The sequence below is a fragment of the Oncorhynchus nerka genome, linkage group LG6, assembly GCF_034236695.1.
Source record: "Oncorhynchus nerka isolate Pitt River linkage group LG6, Oner_Uvic_2.0, whole genome shotgun sequence".
Lineage (NCBI taxonomy): Eukaryota > Metazoa > Chordata > Actinopteri > Salmoniformes > Salmonidae > Oncorhynchus > Oncorhynchus nerka.
The window spans coordinates 75,224,763-75,237,262 of record NC_088401.1 but is presented as its reverse complement, the minus strand read 5'-3'; positions in this window follow the sequence as shown (position 1 = coordinate 75,237,262).

Genomic DNA, 12,500 nt, shown 5'->3' with positions numbered 1-12,500 from the left:
CGGGGGCCATTCAAAACAATATATTGTTGGAATGAAAGGCAGTCAGTAGCATAAATGCTGACAATGATAGTTAATAAAGATAGTAGGAGAAAATAACATATAATAACTTGTACTGAATGACATATAATCACGTTGAAATGGATTCAGCCTAATTGGGAATCCCAGGAGGCTACTGAGGGGAGAACGGCTCATTATAATGGAACCTGGAAACCAGGTCTTTAATGTATTGGATTCCATTCCACTGGTTCCACTCCAGCCATTACCACGAGCCCATCCTCCCCAATTAAGGTGTCACCAACCTCCTGTGTTAGGAATGCTATATAGGCCTACATACCCAGGCTGATGAGAGCCTAGGACAGATGGAGGACAGATAGAGGAGAGATGGAGATGAGAACAGATGGAGCAGAGATGGAGGAGAGGACAGATGGAGGAGAGGACAGATGGAGCAGAGATGGAAGAGAGGACAGATGGAGGAGAGGACAGATGGAGGAGAGGACAGATGGAGCAGAGATGGAAGAGAGGACAGATGGAGGAGAGGACAGATGGAGCAGAGATGGAAGAGAGGACAGATGGAGGAGAGGACAGATGGAGGAGAGGACAGATGGAGGAGAGGACAGATGGAGGAGAGGACAGATGGAGGAGAGGACAGATGGAGGAGAGGACAGATAGAGGAGAGGACAGATGGAGGAGAGGACAGATGAAGGAGAGGACAGATGGAGGAGAGGACAGATGGAGGAGAGGACAGATGGAGGAGAGGACAGATGGAGGAGAGGACAGATAGATGGAGGAGAGGACAGATGGAGGAGAGGACAGATGGAGGAGAGGACAGATGGAGGAGAGGACAGATGGAGCAGAGATGGAAGAGAGGACAGATGGAGGAGAGGACAGATGGAGGAGAGGACAGATGGAGGAGAGGACATATGGAGGAGAGGACAGATGGAGGAGAGGACAGATAGAGGAGAGGACAGATGGAGGAGAGGACAGATGGAGGAGAGGACAGATGGAGGAGAGTACAGATGGAGGAGAGGACAGATGGAGGAGAGGACATATGGAAGAGAGGACAGATGGAGGAGAGGACAGATGGAGGAGAGGACAGATAGAGGAGAGGACAGATGGAGGAGAGGACAGATGGAGGAGAGGATAGATGGAGGAGTGGACAGATGGAGGAGAGATGGAGGAGATGACAGATGGAGGAGAGGACAGATGAAGGAGAGATGGAGGAGATGACAGATGGAGGAGAGGACAGATGGAGGAGAGGACATATGGAGGAGAGGACATATGGAGGAGAGGACAGATGGAGGAGTGGACAGACATATCAGTGTGGATGACGGACCATCACCTCAAGCTGAACCTCGGCAAGACGGAGCTGCTCTTCCTCCCGGGGAAGGACTGCCCGTTCCATGATCTCGCCATCACGGTTGACAACTCCATTGTGTCCTCGTCCCAGAGCGCTAAGAACCTTGGCGTGATCCTGGACAACACCCTGTCGTTCTCAAATAACATCAAGGCGGTGGCCCGTTCCTGTAGGTTCATGCTCTACAACATCCGCAGAGTACGACCCTGCCTCACACAGGAAGCGGCGCAGGTCCTAATCCAGGCACTTGTCATCTCCCGTCTGGATTACTGCAACTCGCTGTTGGCTGGGCTCCCTGCCTGTGCCATTAAACCCCTACAACTCATCCAGAACGCCGCAGCCCGTCTGGTGTTCAACCTTCCCAAGTTCTCTCCACGTCACCCCGCTCCTCCGCTCTCTCCACTGGCTTCCAGTTGAAGCTCGCATCCGCTACAAGACCATGGTGCTTGCCTACGGAGCTGTGAGGGGAACGGCACCTCAGTACCTCCAGGCTCTGATCAGGCCCTACACCCAAACAAGGGCACTGCGTTCATCCACCTCTGGCCTGCTCGCCTCCCTACCACTGAGGAAGTACAGTTCCCGCTCAGCCCAGTCAAAACTGTTCGCTGCTCTGCCCCCCCAATGGTGGAACAAACTCCCTCACGACGCCAGGACAGCGGAGTCAATCACCACCTTCCGGAGACACCTGAAACCCCACCTCTTTAAGGAATACCTAGGATAGGATAAAGTAATCCTTCTCACCCCCCCCCTTAAAAGACCTAGATGCACTATTGTAAAGTGGCTGTTCCACTGGATGTCATAAGGTGAAAGCACCAATTTGTAACTCGCACTGGATAAGAGCGTCTGCTAAATGACTTAAATGTAAATGTAAATGATGGACAGATGGAGGAGAGGACAGATGGAGGAGAGATGGAGGAGATGACAGATGGAGGAGAGGACAGATGAAGGAGAGATGGAGGAGATGACAGATGGAGGAGAGGACAGATGGATGAGACGACAGATGAAGGAGAGATGGAGGAGAGGACAGATGGAGGACAGGTGGAGGAGAGGGGAGATGGAGGAGAGGACAGATGGAGGAGAGGACAGATGGAGGAGAGGACAGATGGAGGAGAGATGGAGGAGAGGGGAGATGGAGAAGAGGGGAGATGGAGAAGAAAGATGGAGGAAAGGAAAGGGAAAAACAGACAAGGAGAAAAAACAACGAGGCATTACCAGGTGATAGAGGAGGCTCTATTTCTGGGTGAGGATTTATGAAGTGTCAACATTACCCTGGCTATTAGAGAGAAACCCAATTATTCTCAGCCCAGGAAGGGAGGGAGGGATGAAAACAAGAATGGCTGGATGGAGAGAGAGAGAGATAGAAAGAGGGAGGGTGGGAGGGATTAAAACAATAATGGCTGGATTGAGAGAGAGAAAGAAAGAGGGAGGGAGGGAGGGATGAAAACAAGAATGGCTGGATTGAGAGAGAGAGAGAAAGAGGGAGGGTGGGAGGGATTAAAACAATAATGGCTGGATTGAGAGAGAGAGAGAAAGAAAGAGGGAGGGGGTGAAAACAAGAATGGCTGGATTGAGAGAGAGAGAAAGAGGGAGGGGGAGGGAGGGATGAAAACAAGAATGGCTGGATTGAGAGAGAGAGAGAAAGAGGGAGGGGGACGGAGGGATGAAAACAAGAATGGCTGGATGGAGAGAGAGAGAGAAAGAGGGAGGGGGAGGGAGGGATGAAAACAAGAATGGTTGGATTGAGAGAGAGAGAGAGAGAAAGAGGGAGGGAGGGAGGGAGGGATGAAAACAAGAATGGCTGGATTGAGAGAGAGAGAGAAAGAGGGAGGGGGAGGGAAGGATGAAAACAAGAATGGCTGGATTGAGAGAGAGAGAGAAAGAGGGAGGGGGAGGGAGGGATGAAAACAAGAATGGCTGGATTGAGAGAGAGAGAGAAAGTGGGAGGGAGGGAGGGAGGGATGAAAACAAGAATGGCTGGATTGAGAGAGAGAGATAGAGAGGGAGGGAGAAAAATAAGAATGGCTGGATTGAGAGAGAGAGATAGAGAGGGAGGGAGAAAAACAAGAATGGCTGGATTGAGAGAGAGGGAGGGAGAAAAGGGAGCAGGAGAACAAGATCACTAGACTGCCATGATTCATATAATTTCCCACATTTTAAAGTGATAAAGACAAAGAGAAAAAGAGATAAACAGAGAGGTATAGAAACAAAGAAATAGCAAAATAGCAAGAGATAAAAGAGTAGAAAGCGAGGGAGCGAGGCAGAATGCAGGTGGATTTGTCAGGACAGAGATTCCCAGTAGGGTTAACTTCATGCACCCTATCCATTATACATGAAGGATGCTAAGACTGGCTGTTATGGCAGAGAACGAGGGATGATGAGGTCAGAGGACAGAGGAGAGGAAACCTTGAGCGGTGGAAAAAACCTCCATGCGGATACTCTCTAGAGAGAGAGAGAAGACCTGAGTGTGAGAGACGCAGAGACCTCTCCTCCTGCTCACACACTCTCTTTTCTCCCTAGAGACCTTTAGATATTACAGGTTGACATATACATGTGACATATTCTGAGTATAGAGCAACCTCTGTTCTGTTATGCTAAACAGCCTGCTGTACAAGCCAGACACTATCTCTCTCTCTCTCTCTCTCTCTCTGTGTGTGTGTGTGTGCGTGTGTGTGTGTGTGTGTGTGTGTGTGTGTGTGTGTGTGTGTGTGTCTGTGTGTGTGTGTGTCTGTATGTGTCTGTGTGTGTGTGTGTGTGTGTGTGTGTGTGTGTGTGTGTGTGTGTGTGTGTCTGTGTGTGTCTGTGTCTGTGTCTGTGTGTGTGTGTCTGTGTGTGTGTGTGTGTGTGTGTGTGTGTGTGTGTGTGTGTGTGTGTGTGTGTGTGTGTGTGTGTGTGTGTGTTGGGTAATGTGTGAGGAGCGGTGGGTAATGAGATGGCCCAGGGTATTGAGTGCCTGGGTTAAGTGGCTGTGCTTCAGGCCAGAACTGTACGGAGAAATCTAACCCATCCTGAACGCTACCAACCAAGCAGCACCATTAAGAGAACTCTCCAGTCATGCCACACTTTCCCCCAGCGCTGTCTCACCACAGCTACCCCAGCCCTGTCTCACCACAGCTACCCCAGAGCTGTCTCACCACAGCTACCCCAGCCCTGTCTCACCACAGCTACCCCAGCCCTGTCTCACCACAGCTACCCCAGAGCTGTCTCACCACAGCTACCCCAGCCCTGTCTCACCACAGCTACCCCAGCCCTGTCTCACCACAGCTACCCCAGAGCTGTCTCACCACAGCTACCCCAGAGCTGTCTCACCACAGCTACCCCAGAGCTGTCTCACCACAGCTACCCCAGCATGCATGCAATTACAAACACATTCATGGGGAGTTTTATCAACCAAAAATACATACAATTTAGTTTTATCAACCCAAAACACATACAATTTAGTTTTATCAACCCAAAATACATACAATTTAGTTTTATCAACCAAAAATACATACAATATAGTTTTATCAACCCAAAACACATACAATATAGTTTTATCAACCCAAAATACATACAATATAGTTTTATCAACCCAAAACTCTGCACGCAGAATTCTGCAAAAATATCCATCACCTACAGAGAGATGAACCTGGAGAAGAGTCCCCTAAGCAAGCTGGTCCTGGGGCTCTGTTCACAAACACAAACACACCCTACAGAGCCCCAGGACAGCAGCACAATTAGACCCAACCATATCATGAGAAAACAAAAATATAATTACTTGACACATTGGAAATAATTAACAAAAAAACAGAGCAAACTAGAATGCTAGTTGACCCCAAACAGAGAGTACACAGTGGCAGAATACCTGACCACTGTGACTGACCCAAAATTAAGGAAAGCTTTGACTATGTACAGACAGTGAGCATAGCCTTGCTATTGAGAAAGGCCGCCGTAGGCAGACACGGCTCTCAAGAGAAGACAGGCTATGTGCTCACTGCCCACAAAATGAGGTGGAAACTGAGCTGCACTTCCTAACCTCCTGCCCAATGTATGACCATATTAGAGAGACATATGTCCCTCAGATTACACAGATCCACAAAGAATTTGAAAACAAATCCACTTTTGATAAACTCCCATATCTACTGGGTGAAATCCCACAGTGTGCCATCACAGCAACAATATTTGTGACCTGTTGCCACAAGAAAAGGGCAACCAGTGAAGAACAAACACCATTGTAAATACAACCCATATTTATGCTTATTTATTTTATCTTGTATCTTGTAACAAATGGTTATTTGTACATTGCTAAAACACTGTATATATATAATATGACATTTGTAATGTCTTTATTGTTTTGAAACTTCTGTATGTGTAATGTTTACTGTTAATTTTTATTGTTTATTTCACTTTATATATTATCTACCTCACTTGCTTTGGCAATGTTAACACATGTTTCCCATGCCTATAAAACCCTTGAATTGAAATTGAATTGAATTGAGAGGGAGAGCTAGAGATAGGGAGAGAGAGAGGGAGAGCTAGAGAGAGGGAGAGATAGAGAGAGAGATAGAGAGAGGGAGAGATAGAGAGAGGGAGACAGAGAGGAAGAGATGGAGAGGGAGAGATACAGCGAGGGAGAGATAGAGAGAGGGAGAGATAGAGAGAGGGAGAGATAGAGAGAGGGAGAGATAGAGAGAGGAAGAGATAGAGAGGGAGATATAGAGAGAGGGAGAGATAGAGAGAGGGAGAGAGAGAGGGAGAGATAGAGAGGGGGAGATAGATAGGGAGAGATGGAGAGAGAGAGGGAGAGATAGAGAGAGGGAGAGATATATAGAGGGAGAGATAGAGAGAGGGAGATATAGAGAGAGGGAGAGATATATAGAGGGAGATATAGAGAGAGGGAGAGATATATAGAGGGAGAGAGATAGAGAGAGGGAGAGATAGAGAGAGGGAGAGATAGAGAGGAAGAGATAGAGAGGGAGAGATAGAGAGAGGGAGAGATAGAGAGAGGGAGAGAGAGGGAGATAGAGAGGGAGAGATAGATAGGGAGAGATGGAGAGATAGAGAGGGAGAGATAGAGAGAGGGAGAGATATATAGAGGGAGAGATAGAGAGAGGGAGATATAGAGAGAGCGAAAGAGACATAGATGTGTGTGTGTGTGTGTGTGTATGTCGGCTGAGAGAACTCTGTGGAAGTCAGGCTGACAGAAACATAGGCTCTTAGCTCAGTCAGGCCCTAACTGCCCTCCGCTAACCTCTAGACACGCACACGCACACACACACACACACACACACACACACACACACACACACACACACACACACACACACAGACACACACACACACACACAGGTATCTAGTTCGCTGAAAGTAAAGGTCAATTTGTTGCCAAACCAGTGGTATCTCAGCTATTCCACAGGCACAAAGAGAAGAGAGGGATTGCGAGAGAGAGCGAGAGAGGAGAGAGAGGACAATAGAAAGGAGAGAGAGAGCATGTTGAGTAAAAAGACAGCTCATCATCTTTCACTGTTGTATTCTCTCCTCTTCTATCCTTTCTCTCTCTCTCCTCTTCTATACTTTCTCTCTCTCTCCTCTTCTATCATTTCTCTCTCTCTCCTCTTCTATCCTTTCTCTCTCCTCTTCTATCCTTTCTCTCTCTCTCCTCTTCTATCCTTTCTCTCTCTCTCCTCTTCTATCCTTTCTCTCTCTCTCTCTCCTCTTCTATCCTTTCTCTCTTTCTCCTCTTCTATCCTTTCTCTCTCTCTCCTCTTCTATCCTTTCTCTCTCTCTCCTCTTCTATCCTTTATCTCTCTCTCCTCTTCTATCCTTTCTCTCTCTCTCCTCTTCTATCCTTTCTCTCTCTCTCCTCTTCTATCCTTTATCTCTCTCTCCTCTTCTATCCTTTCTCTCTCTCCTCTTCTATCCTTTCTCTCTCTCCTCTTCTATCCTTTATCTCTCTCTCCTCTTCTATCCTTTCTCTCTCTCTCCTCTTCTATCCTTTCTCTGCTGGTCTAAGAGAAGTGTCAAAGGCACCAACACACAACTACAACAGAAATGGCCTGGAGGTGTGCGGTCGTCATCCCCTCACACACCTCGTTCAGAGGTGGCATGTAGTCACAATGTGTGTGAGTTGAGATGAGAGCAGAGCTTTCCACTGTACGTGTGTTAGAGGGGGATCGGTGTGAACAGATGGTGTTTACCTAGTCACAAGTTGGGTTGGTTCATTCATGTCTTTCCCCCCAAAATGGGCATACACTACATGACCAAAGGTATGTGGAACATCTCCTTCCAAAATCATGGGCATTAATATGGAGTTGGTCCCCCCTATGTTGTTATAAAAGTCTCCACTCTTCTGGGAAGGATTTCCACTAGATGTTGGAACATTGCTGCTATAACAACCTCCACTCTTCTGGGAAGGATTTCCACTAGATGTTGGAACATTGCTGCTATAACAGAGCATTAGTGAGGTCAGGCACTGATGTTGGGCGATTAGGCCTGGCTCGCAGTCGGCTTTTCAATTCATCCCAAAGGTGTTTGATGGGGTTGAGGTCAGGGCTCTGTGCAGGCCAGTCAAGTTCTTCTACACCGATCTCAACAAAACATTTCTGTATGGACCTCACTTTGTGCACGCTGGAACAGGGAATGACCTTCCCCAAACTGTTGCTACAAAGTTGGAAAAACACACTCATCTATAATGTCATTATCTGCTGTAGTGTTTAGATTTCCCTTTACTGGAACTAAGGAGCCTACCCCGGACCATGAAAAACAGCCCCCGACCATTCCTTCTCCTCCACCAAACTTTACAGTTGGCGCTATTCATTCTGGCAGGTAGCGTTCTCCTGGCATCTGCCAAACCCAGATTCATCCATTGGACTGCCAGATGGTGATTTTAGGATTGTTTGTGGCTGCTTGGCCATGGAATCCCATTTCATGAAGCTCCCGATCAACAGTTCTTGTGCTGATGTTGCTTCCAGAGTCAGTTTGGAACTCGGTAGTGAGTGTTGCAACCGAGGACAGACTATTTTTCCGCACTACACGCATCAGCACTCAGCGATCCCGTTCTGTGAGTTTGTGTGGCCTACCACTTCGAGGCTGAGCCGTTGTTGCTCCTAGACATTTCCACTTCACAATAACAGCACTTACAATTGACCAGGGCAGCTCTAGCAGGGCAGAAATTTGACGAACTGACTTGTTGGAAATGTGGCATCCTATGATGGTGCCACGTTGAAGGTCACTGAGCTCTTCAGTAAGGCCATTCTACTGCTAATGTTTGCCTATGGAGATTTCATGGCAGTGTGCTCAATTTTATACACCTGTCAGCAACGGGGGAGGCTGAAATAGCTGAATCCACTAATTTGAAGGGATGTCCACATACTTTTGTATATATAGTGTACCATGTTCAGAAAAAAGAAGGTGATGCACAGGCATTCACACACACACGCACACACACGCACACGCACACACACACACACATTCAGAGAAGGTGATAACTCACCAGCCTGCTGCTCGGGAAAAAAGAGATAAATGAGAGAAGAAGAAATGTTTCCCGTGCCAATAAAGCCCTTTTTAAATTGAATTGAGAGAGCGTGAGTGAGAGAATGAGTAAGAGAGAGAGGAGAGAGAGAGAGAGAGAGAGAGAGAGAGAGAGAGAGAGAGAGAGAGAGAGAGAGAGAGAGAGAGAGAGAGAGAATTGGGCCACTGGTGTTTTTAATGGTCTGTAGTTATATAGGTCACAGTTCTCTCTCTATGGAGAATGTTAGGTTTTTTTTTATCTCCAGAGAGAGAGAGAGGGATTGGAGAGAGAGAAAGATAGAGGGAGAAGAAGGGCAGAGAGAGATCTTGTGAGATACAGGGGGGGATGGAAATCTGAGAGAGAGAGAGAGAGAGGGAGAGAGGACAGTGGAGTGCAGGAGAGAAAGAATAGAGAAGGAAAGAGAGAGAGAGAGACATTTGTAAATTTAACCAGCTATTTGGCCTGTGGTAACAATACTGAAGTACTCTCTTCTTTTCCCTTTCAAGTCCCTTTCTTTTACCTGATTGGCTGGCAGAATGCTAACTGCTGGCCTCGAGAAAAGGAGGTGGGAGAGGTGATGGAGTGAGACACGGCCACACACACAGATGTATTTGACTGTGCTGTAACTTCACAGAGACACAGAACAAATAGATACTTTACACACACACACACACACACACACACACACACACACACACACACACACACACACACACACACACACACACACACACACACACACACACACACACACACACACACACACACACATACACACACACACATACACACACCCACACACACACACACACAGGAAAACAAAGTGTGTGTGTGGTTGGACATTGCTCTCTGAGGAACAGCTTGTGTTTCTAAAATAAGACCGTCTCTGGAAAGAGATGGATTCCCCTGGAGAGGAGAAGAGGATACAGGAGAGGTAGAGAGCACTAAAAGATAAGTGGACATGGAAAAACAAACCTCTAGGAGTAGGATGGAGGGAGGGAGGGAGGATGGGGGAGGGAAGGAGGATGGAGGGAGGGAGGGAGGGAGGATGGAGAGGATACAGGAGAGGTAGAGAGCACTAAAAGATAAGTGGACATGGAAAAACAAACCTCTAGGAGTAGGATGGAGGGAGGGAGGAAGGGAAGGAGGATTGAGGGCGGGAGGAGGGAGGGAGGGAAGGAGGATGGAGGGATGGAGGGAGGGAAGGAGGATGGAGGGAGGGATGGAGGATGGGGAGGGAAGGAGGATGGAGGGATGGAGGGAGGATGGAGAGGATACAGGAGAGGTAGAGAGCACTAAAAGATAAGTGGACATGGAAAAACAAACCTCTAGGAGTAGGATGGAGGAGGGAGGAAGGGGGAAGGAGGATTGAGGGAGGGAGGAGGGGAGGGAGGGAAGGGGAGGATGGAGGGATGGATGGAGGGAAGGAGGATGGAGGGAGGGATGGAGGATGGAGGGGAGGGAAGGGGAGGATGGAGGGAGGGAGGGAGGGAAGGGAGGATGGAGAGGATACAGGAGAGGTAGAGAGCACTAAAAGATAAGTGGACATGGAAAAACAAACCTCTAGGAGTAGGATGGAGGGAGGGAGGAAGGGAAGGATTGAGGGAGGGAAGAGGGAGGGAGGGAAGGAGGATGGAGGGAGGGAAGGAGGATGGAGGGAGGGATGGAGGATGGAGGGATAGAGGATGGAGGGATGGAGGATGGAGGGATAGAGGATGGAGGGATGGAGGATGGGGGAGGGAAGGTGTATGGAGGGATGGAGCGAGGGAGGATGGAGGGAGGGAGGATGGAGGGATAGAGGATGGAGGGATGGAGGATGGAGGGAGGGAAGGAGGATGGAGGGAGGGATGGAGGATGGAGGGAAGGAGGATGGAGGGAGGATGGGGGAGGAAGGAGGATGGAGGGAGGGAGGGAGGATGGAGAGGATACAGGAGAGGTAGAGAGCACTAAAAGATAAGTGGACATGGAAAAACAAACCTCTAGGAGTAGGTTGGAGGGAGGGAGGAAGGGAAGGAGGATTGAGGGAGGGAGGAGGGAGGGAGGGAAGGAGGATGGAGGGATGGATGGAGGGAAGGAGGATGGAGGGAGGGATGGAGGATGGGGGGGGAGGAAGGAGGATGGAGGGAGGATGGAGAGGATACAGGAGAGGTAGAGAGCACTAAAAGATAAGTGGACATGGAAAAACAAACCTCTAGGAGTAGGATGGAGGGAGGGAGGAAGGGAAGGATTGAGGGACGGAGGAGGGAGGGAGGGAAGGAGGATGGAGGGATGGAGGGAGGGAAGGAGGATGGAGGGAGGGAAGGAGGATGGAGGGAGGGATGGAGGATGGAGGGATAGAGGATGGAGGGATGGAGGATGGAGGGATAGAGGATGGAGGGATGGAGGATGGAGGGAGGGAAGGTGGATGGAGGGATGGAGCGAGGGAGGATGGAGGGAGGGATGGAGGATGGAGGGATAGAGGATGGAGGGATGGAGGAGGATGGAGGGAGGGAAGGAGGATGGAGGGAGGGATGGAGGATGGAGGGAAGGAGGATGGAGGGAGGGATGGAGGATGGGGGGAGGGAAGGAGGATGGAGGGAGGGAGGGAGGATGGAGAGGATACAGGAGAGGTAGAGAGCACTAAAAGATAAGTGGACATGGAAAAACAAACCTCTAGGAGTAGGATGGAGGGAGGGAGGAAGGGAAGGATTTAGGGAGGGAGGAGGGAGGGAGGGAAGGAGGATGGAGGGATGGAGGGAGGAAGGAGGATGGATGGAGGGAGGGATGGAGGATGGAGGGATAGAGGATGGAGGGATGGAGGATGGAGGGAGGGAAGGTGGATGGAGGGATGGAGCGAGGGAGGATGGAGGGAGGATGGAGGGAGGGAGGGAAGGAGGATGGAGGGAGGGAGGATGGAGGGAAGATGGGAAGGAGGATTGAGGGAGGGAGGAGGAAGGATGGAGGGAGGGAAGGAGGATGGAGGGAGGGAAGGAGGATGGAGGGAGGGAAGGAGGATGGAGCGATGGAGGGAGGGAAGGAGGATGGAGGGAGGGATGGAGGGATAGAGGATGGAGGGATGGAGGATGGAGGGAGGGAAGGTGGATGGAGGGATGGAGGGAGGGAGGATGGAGGGAGGGAGGGAAGGAGGATGGAGGGAGGGAGGGAGGATGGAGGGAAGATGGGAAGGAGGGTTGATGGAGGGAGGAGGAAGGATGGAGGGAGGGAAGGAGGATGGAGGGAGGGAAGGAGGATGGAGGGAGGGAAGGAAGGAGGATGGAGGGAGGAAGGAGGATGGAGGGCTGGTTGGAGGATGGGGGATGGAGGGAGGGAGGACGGAGGGAGGGAAGGGGAATTGAGGGAGGAGGGAAGGAGGATTGAGGGAGGGAGGAGGAAGGATGGAGGGAGGATGGAGGGAGGGAAGGAGGATGGAGGGAGGGAAGGAGGATGGAGGGAGGGATGGAGGGAGGAAGGGAAGGAGGATTGAGGGAGGGAGGAGGAAGGATGGAGGGAGGGAAGAAGATGAGATGAGAGGAGGCTTTTGTGAGCATGTGTGTGTGTGTTTGTACGTTGACGTGAGAGTGTGTGTGTGTGTTTGTACGTTGACGTGAGAGTGTGTGTTTGTGAAGTCTGTACATTAATACTCTTATATTCTCATCTCAGCTGAGCCACGGGACCAAGGTG